Consider the following 19059-nt stretch of genomic DNA (forward strand, 5'->3'; position numbering starts at 1 on the left):
AATTTGTAAAACTCAGCAGTGGCCATAAGACTGTAAAGGTCAGTTTTTATTCCAATCCCAAAGAAAGGCAATGCCAAAAAAATGTTCAAACTACCATACAATTGTGCTCATTTCACATGCTAGCAAAGTAACGCTCACAACCCTTCAAGCTAGGCTTCAGCAGTATGTGAACTGAGAACTTACAGATATACAAGCTGGATTTTAAAAAGGCAGAGGAACCAGATCAAATTGCCAACATCCAGTGTGTCACAGAAGAAGCAAGAGAATTCCAAAACTAAAAATATATTCTGCTTCATTGACTATGCAAAAGCCTTTGACTGTGTGGATCACAACAAACTGTTGAAAACTCTTAAAGAGATGGGAATACCAGACCTCTCTAATGAGAAACCTGTATGCAGGACAAGAAGCAACAGCCAGAACTGGTCATGGAACAATGGACTGGTTCAAATTGGGAAAGGAAGTACATCAAGGCTGTATATTGTCACCCTGCTTATTTAACTTCTTTTCAGAGTACACTATTTGAAATGCCAGGCTGGATGAATCACAAACTGGAATCAAGATTGCTGCCAGGAGGAATATCAACAACCTCAGATATGCAGATGATTCCACTCTAACGGCAGAAAGCAAAGAGGAACTGAAGAGCCTCTTGATGAGGGAGGACAAGCTGGGTTAAAATTCAGTATTCAAAAAACTTAGATCATAACATCCAGTTCCATCACTTCATGGCAAATAGAAGGGAAAAAAGTGAAAGCAGTGACAGATTTTATCTTCTTGGGCTCCAAAATCACTGCAGATGGTGACTGCATCCACGAAATTAAAACACGCATCCTCCTTGGAAGAAAAGCTATGACAGACCTAGACAGTGTATTAAAAAACAGAGACATCACTTTGCCAACAAAAGTCTCTATAGTCAAAGCTATAGATTTTCCAGTAGTCATGTTCAGATGTGAGAGTTGGGCCATAAAGAAGGCTGAGCACCAAAGAATTGATGTTTTGGAATTGTGGTGCTAAAGAAGACTCTGAGAGTCCCTGGGACAGCAAGGAGGTCAAACCAGTCAATCTTAAAGGAAATCAACCCTGAATATTCACTGGAAGGACTGATGCTAAAGCTCCAATACTTTGGCCACCTGATGTGAAGAGCTGACTCATTGGAAAAGAACATGATGCTGGGAAAGATTGAGGGAAGGAGAAGAAGGGGGTGACAGAGGTGAGCTGCATAGATAGCATCACTGACTCAATGGACATGAGTTTGAACAAACACTAGGAGATAGTGAGGGACAGGGAAGCCTGCAGTCCACGAGGTCACAAAGAGTTGGACCCAACTAACGACTGAGCTACAACAACAGCATTTCCCCAGGCTCACCTAGAACTCTATATGCCTGTTTGAATAATCATACCAGAATGGAGGGGTCAGAGTTAGTTTAACACTGTGGAGTGAAACAGGATGGGCTTTGGAAAGAGATAAACCTGGTTCAGATTTCCTGCTCCACTTCTAGCTGTGTGATCTTGGGCAATAACTTCATCTTGTAGCACTTGTTTTTTTCTCCTGTACATGTTCAGCTGAAATACCCCTCTCAGAGGAGCATTTTGGCAAGGAGTAAATGAAATGCAGACGTGTTTAACACATTGGCTGACACATAGTAAGATGCTTGATAAATAGGGTTTTTTCCTTTCCTGCTATATATGATCAATAACGTGAACAGCTGAGAGTATAAATACAGATATTTTTCTAATTTGATGAACTCAAAGAAATTATGGGAAAGGAAGAATAATTCAAACTAGTGTTGGACTAACCCTCAGAAGTTCACTCAACCAAGGGTGACTGGGTTAACTCTAGCATCAGGTGATGTTGGGCAGGGGCCATTTTGGGTCCTGGCTGGGATTTAAGCCAGGAGACCTAAGGCCAAGGCTGAGAATGAGGCACAGTGTGAAGCCAAGGAGATCAACCTGAGCCAAGGGGAGACAGAGGCTGGTGCTCGAGGCAGCAGAGGTCAACACTTGAGTGACAGCCAGTCCTCAGAGAACCTGGAAGAAGCCTAGAAGGAGGCAAAGGGTTGGCCTCAAGGAATAAACCAGGAGCCCAAGATCTGCATTGGGAAGGTAGCGAAGCCTAGACAAGGTGGGACTCCAGAGCAGCAAGGCCAAACTCAGATCGTTTATGAGGTAGCTTATAGTCGTAAAAAATCACTCTTGTCTTTTGATATTAGCCTGGCTAAACTTTTCTGTCCTCATCATAGTCTCTCTTTCTGGTAGGCTTTCTCTGATGGGCATAAAAGTATCCTTCTATAATTAGACCCTATCCTAGGAAGTACAGGTTGAATAATGTAACTCCAAAATCTCAGTGGCTTAACATGATAAAAGTTTATTTTAAGCTCCTATCACAGTTTCACCATAAGTCTGTGGAGGTGGGAAGGAAGGGGACTCTGCTTCATGTACTTACAAAAGGACATTATTGTTCATTCATCCTATGTATAATGGTTTGCACCTGCTAATCCCAAATTCCCATTCTAACCCTCTCCTAATTCCCCTCCCCTTGGCAACCACAAGTCTGTCTTCTATGTCTGTGAGTCTGTTTCTCTTCTGTAGATAAGTTCATTTGTGTCATATTCTAGATTCACACATAAGTGATATCATATGGTATTTGTCTTTCTCTTTCTGACTTACTTCACTTAGTATGATAATCTCAAGGTCCATCCATGTTGCTGAAAATGGCATTATTTCATTCTTTTTTTATGACTGAGTAATATTCCATTGTTTATATACACACACACACACACACACACAAACACACTACATCTTCTTTATCCATTCATCTGTTGATGGACATTTAGGTTGTTTGCATATTTTTGGCTACTGTAAATAGTGCTGCTATGAACGTAGGAATGCATGGATCATTTTAAATTATAGTTTTGTCCAAAAATATGCTCCAGGAATGGTACTTCTGGATCATATGGTAACTCTATTTTTAGATTTTTAAGGAAGCTCCATACTGTTCTCCATAGTCACTGCACCAATTTACTTTCCCTCCAACAGTGCAGGAGGGTGTCCTTTTCTCCATACTCTCTCTAGCATTTGTTATTCATAAACGTTTTAATGATGGTATTCTGATTAGTTTGAGTGGGATCTCATTGTAGTTTTGACTTGTATTTCTCTAATAATTAGTAATCCAACAGGGATTCTTAATTTTTTTCCTTATTCCTTTTTTTTTGTCACATATTCTTTTGGAAGTTAGTTGAAATTATATGGACTTTATCTCAGCATAAGATTTAATTATATAAAAGAAAATGCACAGTATTAGAAAGGAAACCAACTAAATCCCAATACTGTTATCAAAATAGTAAGAATACAAAACTGTGATAAAAGTAATGTATGTGCTTCTTTATCAGAGTATGATATCTTTCATCCAGGGTATCATCTTTGGAGGACTTCCAAAGAGTCACTAAGTGCTCACTGCTAAACCTGAATCAGGGTCAGCCCCACAGTCAAGTATTTAGCACGTGCTTCTGTATACTGTTCTGATTATCTACCACTGTGTAAAACTACCCTTCCCCCCAAAAACCTTAGTGACTTAAAACAATCTTTTTATTGTGCTGGGCAATTTGTCTAGGATCTACATGGCATCCTCTAGGGAATCTGGAGCTTCCACTGGACATCTTCCAAGATGGCATCTGTATTCACATGTTTGGCATGACAGTGCTCCTCGACCCCCATCTCCACATAGCTTAGGCTTCTCACAGCATGGTGGGCTCAACGGTGGTCATACTTCCCAGATGGTACCTGGCTTCTGAGACCAAGTATTTCAAGAGACAGAAGTGGAAGATGAGAGCATAAATAAGGATACTTTGCTAACAGTCTAATTCTGTGAAATTATGAGAAAGGAAAAATAATTCAAGCTAGTATTATACTACGCTCAGAAGTTCACTCAGTCAATGGTGACTTGGTCAACTCCAGCATCAGGTGATGTTAAATAGGGGCCACAGCCTCACTACTGCCATGGTTTCCTGGTCAAAATACTCAAAGCACTAACCTAGATTCAGTGGGGAATGAACACTGACCTCACCTCTCAATGGGAAATTGTGTTCATCTTTAATATGCCATATATTGAATATATAAAATCTCATTTAATCTGTGTAATAACACTATGAAGTAGACATCACTGTCTTGCTTTTTACTGATGAGACAGACCACAAAGAAGTATTTTGTCCAGAGTCACAAACCTAGTGAGTTTGAAGCTAGGGTAGTCTGATTGCAATGATTGGGCTCTTAACTACTAGGTATTCTTTATTCCACTTGACTTAACTCACATCTACTACTTGAAAAGCAACACAGAATCTATCAGAGAAGTAAAACAGTAGTGCATTATAGAAGAACCGTTGGTTGCCTACCCAACATTCATTCTCTCCCTCCTCCCAGATTTATTTGGAAATGCAAATCATATCACTAAAGGGCCATATTCAACAGTTAGGTTAACCGTGTTTTGTTCAATGAGATATAAGAAGCAATACTGTGTAATTTTCAGACAGTGTCATTAAAGAGAGAGTTCTTGATCTTCTGGATGTCATGCAGATGTGATCACTGGCACTCAGTAGCAATTTTGTAATATGAGGGAACTTGCTAAAGTGACAGAGTACCAGGTGGCACTAGTAGTAAAGAACCCACCTGCCAATGTAGGAGATACAAGAGACGTGGGTTTGATCCCTGGGTTGGGAAGATCCCCTGGAGGAGGGCACAGCAACCCACTCCAGTATTCTTGCCTACAGAATTCAATGGACCAAGAAGCCTGGTGGGCTTAGTCCATAGAGTTGCAAAAAGTTGAGTTGGACATGACTGAAGCGACATAGCATGCATAAAGCGACAGAGTAGAAACACAGTTGAAGCCTGAATCTTGATGAACATGGAGTTGCCATATTGGTCTTGGGCAGCTGCCTCTGGACTCTGTTAATTGAGGGAGAAACAACTTTATATCTTGGTCTGCATGCTCAGTTGCTGAGTTGTGTCCAACTCTTTGTGACCCTATGAACTGTAGCCTCTGCCAGGCTACTCTATCCATGGGATTCTCCAGGCAAGATATTGGAATGGGTTGCCACTTCCTTCTCCAGGGCATCTTCCTGACCCAGGGATAGAAACAACATCTCCTGCATTTGCAGGTGGATTCTTTACCACCAAGGCACCTGAGAAGCCTGTTATCTTGGTCTATGCCACAGTAACTTAGAGTTTTTCTGTTTCTTACAGTTGAACCTAATCCTAAATAATATAGAAGAGATATGTGTATAAGTATAAACTTAGTCATGACAGCTTAACATTAATGGAAGTTTAAGGTTGCAGGAAATCACCAATAAACCAAAATTGCATTATAAAGAAGAGGTGTATGAGAGTAGCTCAGGAAAGATTAGAACACTCTATGTATTTGTCCACTTTAAAATATTACAGTGTTGAGCATGTTTGCCAAAAAATTGGAGATCAGTTCAGTGCAGTTCAGTTGCTCAGTTGTGTGCGACTCTTTGCGACTCCATGAACTGCAGCACGCCAGCCTCCCTGTCCAACACCAACTCCCGGAGTCCACCCAAACCCATGTCCATTGAATCGGTGATGCCATCCAACCATCTCATCTGTCGTCCCCTTCTCCTTCTGCCCTCAGTCTTTCCCAGCATCAGAGTCTTTTCCAATGAGTCAACTCTTCGCATGAGGTGGCCAAAGTATTGGAGTTTCAGCTTCAGCATCAGTCCTTCCAATGAATACCCAGGACTGATCTCCTTTAGGATGAACTGGTTGGATCTCCTTGCAGTCCAAGGAACTCTCAAGAGTCTTCTCCAACACCACAGTCCAAAAGTATCAATTCTTCCGGGCTCAGCTTTCTTTATAGTCCAACTCTCACATCCATACATGACCACTGGAAAAACCATAGCCTTGACTAGACGGACCTTTGTTGGCAAAGTAATGTCTCTACTTTTTAATATGCTGTCTAGATTGGTCATAACTTTCCTTCCAAGGAGTAAGTTTCTCTTAATTTCATGGCTGCAATCACCATAACAGTGATTTTGGAGCCCCCCAAAATAAAGTCTGACACTATTTCCACTGTTTCCCCAGCTATTTCCCATGAAGTGATGGGACCAGATGCCATGATCTTAAGTTTTCTGAATGTTGAGCTTTAAGCCAACTTTTTCACTCTCCTTTTTCACTTTCATCAAGAGGCTCTTTAGTTATTCTTCACTTTCTGCCATAAGGGTGGTGTCATCTGCATATCTGAGGTTATTGATATTTCTCCCGGAAATCTCGATTCCAGCTTATGCTTCCTCCAGCCCAGCGTTTCTCATGATGTACTCTGCATAGAAGTTAAATAATCAGGGTGACAATATACAGCCTTGACGGACTCCTTTTCCTGTTTGGAACCAGTCTGTTGTCCCATGTCCAGTTCTAACTGTTGCTTCCTGACCTGCATATAGGTTTCTCAAGGGGCAGGTCAGGTGGTCTGGTATTCCCATCTCTTTCAGAATTTTCCACAGTTTATTGTGATCCACACAGTCAAAGGCTTTGGCATAGTCAATAAAGCAGAAATAGATGTTTTTCTGGAACTCTCTGGTGTTTTCAGTGATCCAGCGGATGTTGGCAATTTGATCTCTTGTTCCTCTGCGTTTTCTAAAACCAGCTTAAACATCTGGAAGTTCACAGTTAACGTATTGCTGAAGCCTGGCTTGGAGAATTTTGAGCATTACTTTACTAGAGTGTGATATGAATGCAATTGTGTGGTAGTTTGAGCATTCTTTGGCATTGCCTTTCTTTGGGATTGGAATGAAAACTGACCTTTTCCAGTCCTGTGGCCACTGCTGAGTTTTCCAAATTTGCTGGCATATTGAGTGCAGCACTTTCACAGCATTATCTTTCAGGATTTGAAATAGCTCAACTGGAATTCCATCACCTCCACTAGCTTTGTTCGTAGTGATGTTTTCTAAAGCCCACTTGATTTCACATTCCAGGATGTCTGGCTCTAGGTGAGTGATCACACAATTGTGATTATCTGGGTCGTGAAGATCTTTTTTGTATAATTCTTCTGTGTATTCTTGCCACCTCTTCTTAATATCTTCTTCTTCTGTTAGGTCCATACCATTTCTGTCCTTTATTGAGCCCATCTTTGCATAAAATGTTCCCTTGGTTTCTCTAATTTTCTTGAAGAAATCTCTAGTCTTTCCCATTCTGTTGTTTTCCTCTATTTCTTTGCATTGATCACTGAGGAAGGCTTTCTTATCTCTCCTTGCTATTCTTTGGATCTCTGCATTCAAATGGGTATATCTTTCCTTTTCTCCTTTGCTTTTCACTTCCCTTCTTTTCACAGCTATTTGTAAGGCCTCCTCAGACAGCCATTTTGCTTTTTCTTGGGGATGGTCTTGATACCTACCTCCTGTACAATGTCACGAACTTTCATCCATAGTTCATCAGGCACTCTATCACATCTAGTCCCTTAAATCTATTTCTCACTTCCACTGTATAGTCATAAGGGATTTGATTTAGGTCATACCTGAATGGTCTAGTGGTTTTCTCCACTTTCTTCAATTTCAGTCTGAATTTGGCAATAGCGAGTTTATGATCTGAGCCACAGTCAGCTCCCGGTCTTGTTTTTGCTAACTGTATAGAGCTTCTCCATCTTCGGCTGCAAAGAATATAATCAATCTGATTCCAGTGTCAACCATCTGGTGATGTCCATGTGTAGTGTCTTCTCTTGTGTTGTTGGAAGAGGGTGTTAGCTAGGACCAGTGCGTTCTCTTGGCAGAAGACTATTAGCCTTTTCCCTGCTTCATTTTGTACTCCAAGGCCAAATTTGCCTGTTACTCCAGGTGTTTCTCGACTTCCTACTTTTGCATTCCAGTCCCCTATAATGAAAAGGACATCTTTTTTGGGTGTTAGTTCTAGAAGGTCTTGTGCAAGCAAATGCAAAAGCCATGTTTGTTTTCAATACATAAAAATAGGGCTGCCCTGAGAGAAACTTATAAACTGTCTCCCTCTCATGTTTGTTGACTATTGGTGATGTTTTCTTAGGATTGGTTCTGGGTCTAATAGGCTTTTTATTTCCTTTGGTGGTTTATGTAATGGAATACAGAAGTAACTCATTATATTCCTAAAATAAAGTTTCAGTGTAAGAAGAGACAGGCCCTTAATTTGGAATGGTTTTGATTTAGTTGGAGAAGTTATCAGAGACCATGCATAGAAATAAATTTCATCTACTGAAATGAGAACACCTCTTTGTGTCTCAGTGTCTCTCAGTGAAGGAACTAGACAAGATGGTCCCCAGGGTTCATTCTAGTCTTAGTCTTTAGTATGTGGATGAAAAACCATATGATTATCATAGTCAAAGTTGAAAAATATTCAATAGCTTTTAGCCGTTATATGGATACGTTATTAAACTGAAACAGTTGTAAAAGAAAAAACATATAAAGTTTTTTTTTTTTTACCGTAATTTTGTGGTAGCTCTCCCCTGAGCACATAGGTCAGCATTCTTAGTTGCAAATGGAAAATTCTGCCTGATTTAAGCAAAAAAGCAATTTCTCAAAAGGCTCTTGGAGTAAGTCAAGCATCTCCAGGTAGGCCATGCTTACAACCCAGGTAAGAATCAGAGCCCAAATCACGTCAAAGGACATATGATAGCAACATGTCTGCTGCTCCCACTGAATGCTTGGCTACCCCTGGAGGCTCCAGAGGGCACAGATGAATTCTTGACCCTTCCAGCTCCTTTGCCTCACTCATTCCAGATTTAAAGTCTTGAGCAGAAACACCTGATTGGCCAAGACTGGATTACACACCTGAGCCCAAACTTCCAGAGACAGTGAAATCAAGGATCAGGATCATTCTCTGAAGTCTACAAAATAGGGAATTCCCTCAAACACAGGAAAGGGCTCCTTCAAATTCTCTACGCATTTCTACTACATCTGCTATACTTAGGGTTATCTCTATCAAGTGTACCCACAGATGTATTTATTATATAGGTTCTACTGCATATGTCAGAGACTCAAAGTAACTGTGACTTACATAAGGTAGAAATTTATCTTCTCTCAGTTACAGTCAAGAAATAGATGGTTCCAGACATGGCTGCTGCTGCTGCTGCTGCTAAGTCACTTCAGTTGTGTCCAACTCTGTGCAACCCCATAGACTGCAGCCCACCAGGCTCTGCCATCCCTGGGATTCTCCAGGCAAGAACACTGGAGTGGGTTGCCATTTCCTTCTCCATTGCATGCCAGACATGGCATGGAGCCATAAAGTCATTCAGGGATCCAAGTTTTTTGCATCTCATAGTTCTATGATACTTAGGATATTGCCCTTATTCAAACAGTCCAATATGACACACCAGCACATCCACACCCACATTGCAAGCAGCATGATAGAAAATGGAAGAAAGATGGGCCTGTTCTTACATTAAGACACATTCCAGAGTTGAACATACCTCCCATCATATGCAATTAGCCAGCTCTTAGTAACATGACCATGCTTAATGGTACAGGAGGTTGAACAATGCCATCTTTATACTGAACTTTATATTGGACATCCCATGTAATGTCCACCAATCAAGGGTTCCATCACTATAAGAGAAGGGGAGAAAAGATACTGGAGGACAACCAGTATTGAAGCAATCTCTCTCTTGACAAATAGCAGGTTGAAATTTTAGTGAATAAGATTAGGTAAGAATATAATAGAATTTTCTGTGAAGGTTGCTGAACACAGTTAATTTAAAATGTGAGAAATGCTTCCAAATGTCTAAAAATGGGATAGTGTTTCATTTGTAAATGAGATGGGTTGAGAAAAGGGATAGTTCATGCTCAGTCTCAGACTTAATGTTTATATTCAGAAATGACAAAGGTTAAAAGACTGGACTAAATGAAAGTTTAAGGGTCTTTCTTGAGGCAGATTGCTATAGTCAGGATTGTATGCTTGGCAGAATGTAGTGTGCCAATGCAAATGCCCCTCTGGGTCTTTGTAGAACATGCAGCAGCCCCTAAGGAGGTCAAAGAGACCTTGGGGTTAGAGGAAATGGAGAAAATACTGGGAAAAATTCACAGATGAGAAATACATGGGCAAACTGGGTGCAAGTTCAAAGCTGTGGAAATAGTATGGAGAGTTAGAGGGCACTTGTATGTCTGGGTCATCTTGCAACATGCTTCTGGAGGCAAAGAGTAACGGGGCTCTAAGCCACTGGTGACAAGGGTGGAGCGCAGTGCCCAGAGAATGACAGCTAGGTCAGAATCTCCCAGGACTGCTGCTGCCTGGCTCAGAGGCTCCTGGGCTGACTATTCTGAACCACACTTTCAGAAACAGTCTTCAAGGAACTGATTTCCTAGGATAGCAGTAACGCTTGGTTCATTTCCAGCACCGTACATGTCCCAAAAGCTTTTTATAGACATTCTCTATTCTCAAGATTTCAGGTTTATTATAAAGATATACATGTTATCCAAGCAAACTATGTGTGTCACAGGGAGCTTTGGTTTAGTATTGGTGTTTTTGTTGCCTTCTACCCTTTTTCCACATTATATAAATATATTGAAAAACACTAATGAAAGCATAGATTCCTGGACTGATAAATTTTTAATAATAATTATAGTATTAATAGTAACTAGTATTTTTTTATTGACTTAATGCTTTACATGAACTTTCACATTTTAAAAAGTTGAGGTGTAATTGACACGCAACATTATATTAGTTTCAGGTGTACAACAAAATGATTCTATAATTGTATACATTGGGAAATGATCACCACAGTAAATCTTGTTCATGTTCATCACCACACACCCAGAATTTTTGTGTGTGTGATAAGAACTTTTAAGATTTAATCTCTTAGCAAATTTCAAATGTGCAATACAGTATGATTAACTATAGTTACCATGCTTTACATTATATCCTCATGATTTATTTATTCTATAATTGGAAGTTTGTAACTTTTATCTCCCGTTACCCATTTGGCCCACTCCCAACCCCTTCCTCTGGCAACCGCTGATCTGTATCTATGAGGCCGGGCTTTTAGATTGCACATATTAGAGATCATATGCATTTGTCTTTCTCTAATATTTCACTTAGCATAGTGCCCCCAAGGTCCATTGATGTTGTTATAAATGGTGAAATTCTGTTCTTTTTAAAATAATCTTCCATTGTGTATATATACCCCATTTTCTTTACCATTCATATATGGATGGACATTTAGGTTTTTCTGTATCTTGGCTATTGTAAGCAATGCTGCAATGAACATGGGGTTTCTTCTACTCTTGGTCTACCACAATTCGACTCAATGGACGTGAGTCTGAGTGAACTCCGGGAGATGGTGATGGACAGGGAGGCCTGGCGTGCTGCAATTCATGGGGTCTCAAAGAGTTGGACATGACTGAGTGACTGATCTGAACTGAACCACAATTAGTTTAAGTTGCAGCAAGTACAAGGAGTATTTTTCAGGAAAAGATGGATAACGACAATGGCCTATTTATTGCTTTCCCTAGTAAATAAAATAACATGTTTTAAATTCTTCTCTATTCCACCACTGAAGAATAACAAATCAACAGCCCTGTCCATTGACGGATGAATGGATAAGCAAAAATGTGGCAGATACACACAATGGAATATTATTCAGCCTTAGATAGGACAGACATTCTGACATAACGTATGATGTTGATAAACCTTGAAGGCATTATGCTAAGTGAAATAAGCCGGTCATAAAAAAACAAATACTGTGTAATTTCATTTATATGAGATACTAGAGTACTCACATTCACAGAGACAGAAAGTGGAATGGTGGTGGCCAGGGCCTGGAGAGAGGAGGGGAATGGGGAATTAGTTTTTAACAGGTATATTACTATCACCGATTTAATGGACAGAAATTTGAGCAGACTTCGGAAGACAGTGAAAGACAGAGGAGCCTGGAATGCTACCATCCCTGGGATCACAAAGTGTTGGATACAAGTTACCAATTGAACAACAACTCAAGATGAAAAGAGATTTGCAGATGAATGGTGATATCTGTACAACAGTGTTAATATACACAATAGCACTGAACTGTACACTTAAAAATGGTTAAGATGGTAAATTTTGTGTTATGTGTATTTTACCACAATAGCAAAAATTTGGAAAAAATTATCAGTAGCTTTATCTGAGTTCCCCATGGATACATTGGACTGGTCTTCTACATTATTCTTTTCTAGTACCTACCTTTGGACTTCTTCAAGCAGTGTTTTTATAGCACTCTAAGTGCCTATGCTATACTATCTCAGGGTTTGATAGATTTCTACTTTCTTTGTGAGGTTTATTCAACCCTCCTTTGTGGATTCCTTTCAAACTCTGTATTTTTTCCTTACTTGATTTTATCTTTATTTCTCAAATGTTTACTGCACTTAGATCCTGTGTCAGTGGTTGAGAGCATTTAGACTGCCTGGATGAAGTCCTTGCTCTACTGCTTCTTTTCTCTGGGCCCTTGGATGAATGACTTAACCTACCTGTGTCTGTTTCCTCTTCTGTATAAGGGTGATAATAATAGTATCCAGACATGCTAGGAGATTTAAAGATTTAATACACATAAAGGGCTTAGGACAGTGCCTGTCACATAGTAAACACTTAATAAATATTCTCTATTCAGTTCAGTTCAGTCGCTCAGTCGTGTCCGGCTCTTTGCGACCCCATGAACCACAGCACACCAGGTTTCCCTGTCCATCACCAACTCCTGGAGTTCACCCAAACTCATGTGCATCGAGTTGGTGATGCCATCCAGCCATCTCATCCTCTGTTGTCCCCTTCTCCTCCTGCCCTCAATCCCTCCCAGCATCAGGGTCTTTTCCAATGAGTCAACTCTTCACAACAGGTGGTCAAAGTTTGGAGTTTAAGCCTCAGCATCAGTCCTTCCAATGAACACCCAGAACTGATCTCCTTTAGGATGGACTGGTTGGATCTCCTTGCAGTCCAAGGGACTCTCAAGAGTCTTCTCCAATACCACAGTTCAAAAGCATCAATTCTTTGGCGCTCAGCCTTCTTCACAGTCCAACTCTCACATCCATACATGACCACTGGAAAAACCATAGCCTCGACTAGACGGACCTTTGTTGGCAAAGTAATGTCTCTGCTTTTCAATATGCTATCTAGGTTGGTCATAACTTTCTTTCCAAGGAGTAAGCGTCTTTTAATTTCACGACTGCAATCACCATCTGCAGTGATTTTGGAGCCCAGAAAAACAAAGTCTGACACTGTTTCCACATCTCTTTCCCATGAAGTGATGGGACCGGATGCCATGATCTTAGTTTTCTGAATGTTGAGCTTTAAGCCAACTTTTTCACTCTCCTCTTTCACTTTCATCAAGAGGCTTTTTAGTTCCTCTTCACTTTCTGCCATAAGGGTGGTGTCATCTGCATATCTGAGGTTATTGATATTTCTCCCGGAAATCTCGATTCCAGCTTATGCTTCCTCCAGCCCAGCGTTTCTCATGATGTACTCTGCATAGAAGTTAAATAAGCAGGGTGACAATATACAGCCTTGATGGACTCCTTTTCCTGTTTGGAACCAGTCTGTTGTCCCATGTCCGGTTCTAACTGTTGCTTCCTGACCTGCATATAGGTTTCTCAAGAGGTAGGTCAGGTGGTCTGGTATTCCCATCTCTTTCAGAATTTTCCACAGTTTATTGTGATCCACGTAGTCAAAGGTTTTGGCATTGTCAATAAAGCAGAAATAGATGTTTTTCTGGAACTCTCTTGCTTTTTTGATGATCCAGCGGATGTTGGCAATTTGATCTCTGGTTCCTCTACCTTTTCTAAAACTAGCTTGAACATCTGGAAGTTCACGGTTCATGTATGCTGAATTCTCTATTACTATAATTAAATTAACTATTATTATTTCCCGAAGTTCTCTCTGGGAGTCTTCAGTAGGAAGCATCTCTTGATGTTTCTAGCAGCTCTGCCTGCCGTTGTTCTGGTAAGATCACTTATCTTTACTCTGGATAACTGCCATCCTAATTGATTCTATTAATCCTGGTCCCACCTAGATTCCCAAGCACTGTTTAACTCAGGCCTGGCCAGTCATACAATATTTCATCCCTCTAAAAGCAGTGATTGGTTCAAAGTGTGGGCCTGGGACTCAAGAAGGGCCAATCAGAGTTCTTCTTTGGTCATGACAAGGAGATTCTGGAATATAGTAGTCTGTGTTTATGCCAGGGCTGCCAAGCTGAGACAATGGAAGCTTTGTGATATAGGCAGCCATCTTCCCTGTCTGCACAGAGGAAGCCCATCTGAGATGGGAAGCAGTAAGGCTAACACCCAAAAGGAAAAAGAACTGAGAGATAGTGTGGTGGGGTAGGGAGGAGAGAGCGAGATATGGGCCTATAACTTTGAGTTTTGGGGGCTGGCAACCCTCTGTCAGCCCCTATCCTGAACTTTCCAGGTCTGGGAGCCCACAAAGTATCTTTTTGCTTAAGGTGGTTTGAGCTCAGTTGTTGTCACTATAACTAAAAGACTCATGGCCAGGATGCCCTTTACATTCTATTTGTCCTTCTCCCTTCTCTTCCCTCCCTTCCATTTCTTTCTTCCCAGATCCCTAGTGACAAGGCTCTTGTCCTGAACTGGGACTGTCAGACTCCTACTCTGCAAGACCCATCTCTTTCCTTTTCTTGATTCTGGAGTTTTCCACCTCTGGCTAATTTTCCTAATTTTCTTTGCTGGGATCACTAGCTGTGACCTAAAACCTTCATTTCTTCTTAAATCTCTCCTCCACCCCCCTTTTTTTTTCACCTCAGACAACTTCTCTGTCTTCCTGTAAGCAGATGCATCAAGTTTATTTTTTCTTCTTTGCTTTTCTTCTGCATCTTTGCAGCTGGTACCTTTATGCCCTTCTTCTCTTCTGACATTAATCTTTGGATATCTGCATAAATGTGTTTCTTTTTACTATAGAAAACACTGCTGTTTTATCTTTCATACCTGAAACACTTCCTGACTATGCATTCCTCATCTCTGGCTGTTCCCTATAACAAATCAAATTATTGGTCCCTAAATGAAAACCACCAGCAAGTACCTAATTTCCCTCTCCTCACACCATCAGTTCGGTTTCTTACTTATTCCTTTAGCCAAGCCTCAAACCAATACCTTTATCTAGGGCTGTTAAAATCTCAGAGGTATTTAAAGGCAAGTTTAGCTCTTACTTAGATTGTGATTCCAATTGATAAATGTAGAAGGAATGAAGAATACAGAAAGTCAACATTAGGCCAGTATCTAGTAGTAAGTGTTATAGGTAAGAACCACTGATGTATACTAAAATCAATGAGCAAAGTATAAGGAGAAACAGGGTATTTGAATAGTCTCAAAGAATCTCCCCACAGGATATATATTGGTTATATAGGAGAAAATTATAACTTCACACTAGAGAAAGCTAGAAGACACCACCTTAACCAGATGATCAAGATGAACATCACCACTAGTAAGACACATCAACGTCAAATGATGCACTAAGTGTACAATATTTCTTCTGAGATGTTCTTGCCAAAAGTGTACGACCTCAGCTGAATCATGAAACATTATCAGGCAAACCCAAACTGAGTCACATTCTGTAAAATAACTGGCCAGTCCTCTTCAGTAGTTCCAAGGTCATGATAAGGAAAGACTGAGGAACTCATGCAGATCAGAGGACATGAAGGAGCCAGGGCAACTGTGAATACATTTGACCCCAGATTAGATCATGGATGAAAAAAGGATAGGAGAGGACAAGGAGGAAAATTTGACCAACATCTACAAATTAGGTAATGCTGTTATAAATGTTAATTTTCTAACATGTCTTCCCCTCTGTGGACAGTTCAGAGGAGCTTTCCATCAGTTCTTCAAAAGGTCTGGGCAGGAGAAAGCACCAGTTGTCCTTAGCAATTGTCAGCTCAGTTTCATATCCTTGTGTTGATTCTCTTTCCCTCCCTGTTCCCCTTCCCTGTCCTGCCCTATTGCTCCCCAAATCATATTCCTAAATAAGCAACTTATAAGTCCCAGGAAAGATGGTGGCTGCAAAATCAGAATGTTTGGATGTGTTATGGATGTGAGGGAGAAGCTGATCTTGGGGCTTCTTTAATCTTACATTTCACCCTAATCATATATCCACACCAGTGCTTCTCTTGAAATTTCTTGAAAATGGGAGAAAAAATTGTGTATTCTTCACAACTACCTGGAGAACTTTCTCAGATACCAGCTGAAATCTACCATTGTTGAAGACAAAGTACAGCAAATATGTGGTATTTGGGAAAATTGATATGAGGAATGTCCTTTGACCAGGCTTTGGCTCAACTGGAATTCAGTGACCAAAAAACAGGGGCCCCAATAATGAAAGAGGTTCTCTTAAAAGCCCAAGATATAGCAGTGGGAGATCACAATGTGGAGCTCAGATCCAACTTATATATGGCTAAGTCCACTTCAGGGCAAGGCCAGTACTTGATACACATTGATATCACCATGGGGGTGGCTTTGGGATCATGGGATTATTTTGTGAAGTTGGTGAATGGCCCCTCACCTCCACGTGAGGCACCAAAGACAGTGTAACCCATACCAAAGAAGATATTCAGGAGCTTCGAAACCTGACCATCACATTCACACTGTATGATGGGGAAATTGAGAATCCACAGTATATACTTTACTATTGGCTTTCTAAAAACAAACAGAAATTAGTTTTTACGAAACAAAACAACTTACCAGTTCCAAAGTCTTCATTTTTCAGAGAACCAAGGCCAAGATACCTGCCAATAAAACAATAAAAGGACACAATGTTGAGACCATCATGGAAGCTCCAGGACGTCTGATAAGATTCTCTTCTGGTCTTTGTGCTCTCTGTCCCTCTTGCTCTTCTTTTTAATGGAAGGCTAAAATGGCCAGTCCTTTTTGACCAGTCTGCCCTAATTCTTCAACTTTCCTCTGCTTGCCCTCCTCTTCCTGGCTCCATTTGTAGCTGGTAGCTCATCTTCACTAGGCTCCAGGCCAAAGCCAGCAGAAAACTGGCTGCTTAAACAGCCTTCCTGCTCTGGTCAAACAAACTCCCCCTGGTTGGCTGCCGCCACCACTGCCTTTGCCACTCTCCTCTCTTCTAATCTCTGCATATCTGCGTTCACATGTAGCTCTGGCCACCCTTCCCTTCTGACCAGTAAAACTTCCACCGCACCCACTACCCCCCCCACCCTGCCCCCATCTGTACCTTCAGGCCTTGCGGCTTTCCTCCAGAGCATCACCATCAACATTTTATCAGCTTCTTTCACACAGTGCCACTCAGGCACTCATGCTCTTTGAACAACTGTACCGATGCTGTGGGGCAAATAGGGAAATAATCAGAGAAGAAATAGTCCCTGAGGGCTGTCTGTTTGACTTCTTCAAGACAACAATAATATATTGATTCACTTGGAAAATATTTTTTCAGTGCCTAATAGTGCTTTGGTGCTGGGAATACAGCAGTGAGTAGAACAAACAAAAGGCCCTGCCACATACAGCTTACACTTCAGTGAATAAGGATAACCGAGTGACAGAAGTGGGACTGAAGTGCTACATCTCTCTTTCCCTCTTTTTTTTATACCTTTTTTCCTGAATGGCAGGCAGAGCACTCATTCTATATCTTAGAGCTAAACTTTATTAGTCTCATGACTCAAGATTAGAATTTGTGTTTGACCCACTACCCACAAGCCACCTAGGTTCTCTGTTGCAAGAAAGGTTGATACCTAAATGGTCTTCAGCTGTAAACTACTAAAGGCTGTTGGACCTACCTTTCCCTGCCTCAGCTGGGACTGCACAACCTGAAGGGCAGAAATTGTCTCGGAGCAGGAGGGAGGCTCAGTTCTCCAGTGTTTTCACTCTGAGCTGCAGCTCTTTTTCATTGATGCCTTTTCTGTTTGTGGTTTTGAAAATATTTGTCACATTCTCAGCTCTGTAACTTAATATTTATTATAACAACAGAAGAAAAGTCTTCCTTACATAACAGCCTGCTTTAAAACCATTGCTATTCTTAGTGGAGAGACAGTTAGTTAATGAGACCATGAATACCTGTGATATCTGCATTGGAAGCCGTTCAGCTTCAAAGATGGGTAAGCTGGTTCAGAAACGAGGCCAAGGGAGAGACAGTCTTTCTTATTTCCCCTCATTCCCTGCAAAGATAATGGAAAATAACTGGTTACTTTTTCAGTTTGAGGTGCTCTCTCTTTGGGAATTTACTGTTGTTGTTTTTGAGGATAAAGGAATTTGTACTGCAGGCTCCAGGTATAATGCTATCTAACTTTTCTGTTTCAAACATAATCTTGGGGAAGGGCATTTCCATTTCTCAATGGAATTTTAACAGTAGAGAACTCTCCAGCTGACTCGTCTTTACAAGATTCATCTTTCCAGGGCTTACATTCTAACTACCCAAGATGATTTGGGGGGTGGAAGATCTCCATCAGGGAGATTTGGTCCTTGGAAATTTACCTTTACAGATCACTTATGTTGGATTAACAATTATCTTTCTGTTATTAACAGCTTCTTAAATATAAATATTTTCTGGAAGGAGGTGTAGGAAAGGAAAAAGTATTTTCTCTCTATCCTTCTAGTTTCTTGGCTGAGAACCCCTAGTAATGAAAGACATATTAACAAGAGAAAAACAAATGTAATTACATATGTACCAGGTACACCTGTGTACACATATGTACATTACATATGTACCTGGTACAGCATGTAATTACATATGTAATTACATGGTGTACGAGGTCTGCCATCTGCCCTCCTGCTACAAGGTACCTTTTGAAGTGAAGTGAAAGTCACTCAGTTGTGTCTGATTCTGCAACCCCATGGATGGTAGCCCGCCAGACTCCTCTGTCCATGGAATTCTCCAGGCAAGAATACTGGAGTGGGTTGCCATTCTCTTCTCCAGGCATCTTTCTGACCCAGGGATCGAACCTGTGTCTCTTGCATTGCAGGTGAATTCATTACCATCTGAGCCAAGAGGGAAGCCCACAGGGTATCTTTTACATGGGAGATTTATCTCTCTTTCAGGAGGTCATATGTAGGTCAGACTGTTCTTCTTGCACCAAATCTCAAGTACCTTAAGTCAAAATAATCAGGATGCCAAAATGGC

At 40.9% G+C, this 19059-nt stretch overlaps 1 long non-coding RNA gene and 1 pseudogene across 1 annotated transcript in view; one reads left to right on the forward strand and one right to left on the reverse strand.

The window, feature by feature from the left end:
* LOC138987542 (uncharacterized) overlaps positions 1 to 17839 on the reverse strand; it is a 46219-nt gene extending 28380 nt beyond the window's left edge. Inside the window, exons 1-3 of the long non-coding RNA XR_011463898.1 lie at positions 17720 to 17839; positions 17161 to 17267; positions 16665 to 16708 (exon numbers count right to left, since the gene is read on the reverse strand). This is a non-coding gene — a long non-coding RNA (uncharacterized lncRNA). The remainder of the gene's footprint in view (positions 1 to 16664; positions 16709 to 17160; positions 17268 to 17719) is intronic.
* On the forward strand, positions 16236 to 16514 carry LOC102283129 (large ribosomal subunit protein uL22m pseudogene; annotated as a pseudogene).
* Positions 17840 to 19059: the final 1220 nt, after the last annotated feature.

Source organism: Bos mutus, chromosome 4 (genome assembly GCF_027580195.1).
Source record: "Bos mutus isolate GX-2022 chromosome 4, NWIPB_WYAK_1.1, whole genome shotgun sequence".
NCBI lineage: Eukaryota > Metazoa > Chordata > Mammalia > Artiodactyla > Bovidae > Bos > Bos mutus.